A 6,000-nucleotide genomic window follows, 5' to 3' on the forward strand; every position below is an offset into this window, starting at 1 on the left:
GGAAAAATATTTAGGAGATCCTTTAAGAGCCTTCTTCCTCATCTGCTGGAATATTGAAAACTAGAAACAGGTCAGACATCTGCGGGAGGCCTTAGAGCTTCGAATTTGGGACCTCGCGCTGGGTTCTCTGCAGGGTCTCTCTAAAGATATAAATAATTGATGAAGACACACACACACACACACACACACGCACACACACACCATGATGGCTCTGATGACTTCATTCCTTCCTTACAACTCTCTTCAATTACATTCATAGCAGCATTGACGAAAAGCCTAGCTCTTAGCCGAGAGTAAAGCCAGGGGGTTGACTGACAGGACTCTTCTGTGAACTATTCTAAGACATTCATGGATGTCTCTATAGTAATTCATGAAGCTTTGTCCTCAGGAGAATTTGTGGGCCTTATTGGCTTGTGAATGAGATTTGCTGATTTTGTGGAATGCTTCACCCACAATGTCTCCTTTTCTTACTTCTTTGGAGGTGTAGCACTAAAGGCAATGAGACACCGGCCACTGCTGGTTGGCAAGTGGGTTGTGAGAAGAGGGAGTGCTGTAACTATCCCGTATAACTTAATTGGTAGATTGGATTTCAGAGGAAGGCATATTCCTTCCCCATGCCCTTCTCCTTCCTTCCTTCCTTCCTTCCTTCTTCCTTCCTTCCTTCCTTCCTTCCTTCCTTCCTTCCTTCCTTCCTTCCTTCCTTCCTTCCTTCCTTCCTTCCTTCTGTTTCTCCCTCCCCTTTTCCCTCCTTCCCTTCTTTATTTCCAACATATTCGGCATCTTTTTCTCTTCCTGGCACTGTGCTCAGGGCTGGGGATACAGTGATAAGATGCACTCACAGGGAGGTGAGACGAGTAATTCCAAAAGAGTATGATTATCACTATGATAGGGAGGTAGAAATACTCCTGCTTCATGTAGACAGAGCATTTGCGATTTCCAGTCTGACTTCATTTCCCACATTGTATTGGAAACTTCTGTCTCCCTCACTGGACTGTGCTCACCTAGAGGGTCCCATTTACCATGGTGTCCCCAGCACTCAGCCCAATGCCTGGCACATGGGAGCCTAATAAGAATTGATTAAATGAATAAATGCTCTATGAATTTTTAGAACAAATATTTTATTCACCTTTTTATAACCATTATACTGAACATATGATTGGCACACAATGAACATTAGCCTACGAAATGAATGAACAGCCATGGTATCATGAATAGTTGTAGAGAAAAACTACTGACCCAGGATCGAAGGGGTGATGGGAATGAAGACTTACTTCTGCCATGCACTAGCTGTCGTTACTGGAGCCAAACGACCTCTCAGGTTCGGATTCCTCATTTGTAAGATGAAACATAATGCTCGTCCTGCTTCCTTCGCAGAGTGGTTTTGGCATCAAATGTCATAACGTAGGCGAAGTGCTCATAAAACACTCTATGCACCTGGTGATCCGACACCTGCTTGGAGCAGAGAGGAAAGGACATTTTTTTATTTATTTATGAATTTTTATAAGATTTTATTTAAGTCAAATTGATGACATTGCCAGGAAGCGAGAACTCAAATGCTCCCAGGAAAGGACCTTTAGTATAAACAGGGATCTGGTGTCACTTTTCTTTGAGAAGCTCCTGGAAAGTGGAGAGTGCTTTCCACCTACCTGAAAAACTTACCATGCTTCTTGCTAAATTTTCTGCTGCTACAAATCCTTTCTCAACCTCCTTCCTTCGTAAGTATCAAAAAGAACAATTTCATTCTTTTGTTCTTTTTCCTTCAGTGTTTTATATTGAAAAATATTATACCTATAGAAAAGTTGAAAAACATTGTAATAAACACCTTATATCTTTTATCTAGATCACCAGTTAATCTTTTGTCATGTTTGCAGACTCTCTTCTCTCTGTCTGTCTGTCTCTCTCTGAGTGTGTTTGTATCTCCATATATGTGTATATATATACGGAAATACAAACACAGAGAGTGTGACAGTTCACACAGGCTGACACTTCACCCCTTAAAACGTCAGCATAGCATCCCTATATAATCACAATACAATTTTCACACTCAAGGAAAGTCATTTAGGTAAATTAATTAGATATTATTATCTGATATATAGTCTATATTAAAATTTATTCACTCATTCCAATATAGACTTTATGGCTGTTTTTTTTTTTAAACCAAAGATCAAGCACTGTATTTAATAGTTGTGCTCCTTAATCTCCCTCCTTCCCCCCACCCCTTTTTTTTTTTTGACATTTTTCAGAGTCCTAATATCTTTGAATTTGGATGATTTCCTTAGAATTATATCCATGTTAAACATTTTTTTTTTTTGCAAGAGTAGTTCATAAGTCATGATGAGTTTCCCTTGGGGCATGTCATCAAAAGGCATATATCACTTTGTGCCATTATTGATGATGTTTGATCACTTTGGTTAGATGTTATCTCCCAGATTCATTCCTTGTAAAGATGACCTTTCTGCATTGTAATAAATGGATGATCTATGGAGTAATACTTGGAAACAGGATAACTCGTTCAACTCTAAAATTTTATCCAATGGTTAAAGCATCTGTTGATGACTTGTACTGGAATCAAATCTTATAAAAGCTGCTGCTCACTTGGGTGTCCAGCACAGGGCTCTTGGCTGCTCGACCCCTCCTTTACCCTGAATAAATGGCATGTTCACAATGAAAAACAGTGCATGTGGCTAGTAAACTAGTGTCCACTCATATAAGTACTGATGCACATCTGTCGTTCATGGCAGGGCAGAGGGGGCTTTCCAGCCAAAGGGCCAGGGGTGAAGATCCAGGCAAAGAGAAAAGTTGCAGGAGCAGGTTTTAGAGGTAAAAGAAGGAAGAAGTTGAGGTCTAGAGGATCTGGATGGACTGAGAGGTATATGTTGCTACTGAGGTATAGGTTTCTAGTTCTTGTGGCATTAGAGGTGGAGGAACACAAAATCTGATTGATTAAGAAATGTGGTGAGTCAAATGGGCCATGACCTTGGCAGAGTAATCTCCTTTCATTCATCCGTCCATTTTTCTAATAACTCACTCATGCATTAATTTGGTTAATAATAAATGAGCACCTAATAGTCAATCAATCTTTATGAAAGGTTCTAATGATAAAAAAATAGATCTCATACCTCAGTCTTCATGGAACTTATAGTCTAGTAAGGGAGATAGATTTAATCAACTAAGAGAAACAAAGCTGAAAGTACTACTGTGACAAGTAAGAATACTGGAGCTGTACAGGGTACCAGGAAAGCCTCTCATAGGGGAATTTGAACCTCTGCATTTCATAAAAACAGAGAAGAGATTTTTATATAGAGCATAATAATTCTATATACCACTAAGAAAAAAAAAACATGACGGAAACCCCAGAAAAGAACTCCACATTAAGCTGGGGTATGAAAGGGCTGTCCACCTCAATAAAAAGTCAAGGAAAAAAACCCCCTATATTATAGCAAGGGACAACAGAGAAGCTTGATTTTGTTTCAATTGTGACACTGGGTAAAAGGAAAATAAAACTGCCCTAAGAATTCCAATGTCAAGTCAGTACTTAATGGTTTTCCATCTGAATTTATGTCAAGAATGTGTCCAGAAAACTCAAGCAGAGAGTTTAAAGATTGGTAGTTCCCTGAGATGATTGGCAGAGGCAAATGCAAATCTTGACCTTAATCTAGGCCACTAGTGATTGTGTGACTCCGTTTACTTATAGGACATACTCTAATCTCTGAGATATGCTAACGTATAAAGAAACGTGCATTAGGGATTTGATGAAGCATGGCAGTCAGGGAGGAGAGAGGAACTTTCCTGATACACTGATGGATTGAGGTTGAGATCTGAAAGATGCACAGGCTTAACCTAGGTAAAGAGGGCGGGAAGAACATTTCAGTCAAGGGCATGAGTACATGCAAAGGGCCTGAGGAGGGGGAGTACAGGGGACTGGAGGGGTCTGGTGTGGTCGGAGCAGGGAAGGAGGGAGCATGGTGGTGGGTGAGGCTGGAGATATGGGCTAGGGTGAGACCTTACAGAGCCTTGCAGGCCATGAGAAGGAGTTTTGTCCATATCTTAAGAGAAATGGGGAGCCTAAAAGGTTTTTTGGAGGGAGAGATTAAGAGTATAACATTTGAGTTTAGAAACAATGATTTTGGCTACAATTAGAAAAATGGAATGAGGGTGGATGGAAGCTTAGTGGATGGTGCCTGTGGTCTATCCTTTAGGCATGGCTCTTTTCTTTATAGGAAGAATAACCCAGAAAGACTGAGGACCGTTTAGGACTTCACTGTCTGAAATGGAATAGTTCTCAGACCTGGCAAATTCAGAGTGCAGATCAAGGAGGTATCCTAGTATAAGGTACATTGTGACAAAGCCAAATCACCACTTTTATAGTCTACTTTGGTAGTCTACTTTGGTAGACTATTAAAGTGGTGGTTTGGCTTTGTCACAATGTACCTTATAACACGTTGCTTGCCACTTTTTTTTTGTCTTCAAATAAGCTGCCAAGAAGCCACAAGGTTTTTGAAAGAGATTTTCACAGTACAGATGGTAATGCTTTCCTTAAATTCTCACCTGTCTTATTTTTTAATAAAAATCTTCTAAAGTTCTACCACTGGGACTGGTTCTATACTACAAGAAAGGCAAGATGCAGATGTTAAATTTGCTGTGGTTGGTGTTTTTACAGATGCTGGGTCTCTGGCTTTTTAGTAGGATTATTTTATCCTTAAAATCTGACTGTCGTGTTAGAAAATTGGCCTCCAACACCTATGAAAGATTTAAAATTTGCTCTTTGTTTTTAAAATTCGTGTTATAAATAAGCATAAAATTATATAAACATGCATTAAAAAGATTACATAGTACATATTAGGATTTTCTTTTGTAAAGTTATTTATTTCTCCTTCTCTTTTTCACTTGCTTTTCTTTATCATACAGCCTTCCCAGTTCATGACTCTGCCTGTCCCGCTAACCCCTTAAGTTTATTTTTATTTGTTTAATTAAAACTTATATAGTGCTAATATGAGCTGGGCATGTTCTAAGCATTTGGTAAACTTTAGGAATCTGGTAAACGCTATAAATTTCACCTCAGAATAATGCTTTTAGATGAATAAACAAAATTCATAAGATTATAAATTAAACATCATATTGAAAGAAAGTTATCAAATCTTAAAAATATTGTGATACGTATGATATTTAACAATACATTAAATAAAAAGATCTAGTGTTAGGACAAATAACTGTCATATTTCAAAGTAATGATGAGTATAAATGATATTTTGAGATATTTGCAGCATCTCAGTTGTGAAATGAAAGCATCTGTTTCTATTTGTAACACAATCATAGGTACTGAAAATAGTATTATAGTTTGTTGTCTACATTCATAATTGAAGGAAGTGCTCAACTTCAGTTAGATGTTAAAAATAAAGAGGTAATTTTTTTTCTCTTTAAGTTTGTTCACCAACCCCAGGTAAAGATAACATTTTTTAGATGAGGAATTCCATTTCTGCTAAATGAAAAAAAAAGTCTTATAGTCTTGTGTGTTTAGAGCTCCTAAGAACATAGGTCTATATTTAGGGGAATCAAAGTTTCTGTTTTCGATATTGGTGGAGGAAGAAATAGGAATTACAGAGGCCACAGGGAGAATATGCATTCCTATAGAAAACATACTATAAGATATATGTGATGATGTTGGAAAAATAATTAGCTTTACTTCTGGAGATTGTCTGGAAACTCTCTCTCTCTCTCTCTCTCTCTCTTTTTCTCAGTCTCTCTCTCTCTCGTGAGATAGTTTATCATTATTCCTAAACTGTAGAGCAATGGTACTTCTTCTCTTTAACGTGTCGAAGGACAAGTTCACCTCTTTCCAATTTTATGATGCATGGCTTAGGTTTAAGGGAATACTCACTCCAGGCCTGAAGCAGATCCATGAGGCCTTCTGAAAGAGGTTAGGCTTTCTTAGAATTGAGTCTTCTCTTCTTCTCAGTCGTTAGTCCTGGCATTTTCCATCAACGTATGTGTCCTATGGGT

Source organism: Pteropus medius, unplaced genomic scaffold (genome assembly GCF_902729225.1).
Source record: "Pteropus medius unplaced genomic scaffold, Ma_sr-lr_union100, whole genome shotgun sequence".
Lineage (NCBI taxonomy): Eukaryota > Metazoa > Chordata > Mammalia > Chiroptera > Pteropodidae > Pteropus > Pteropus medius.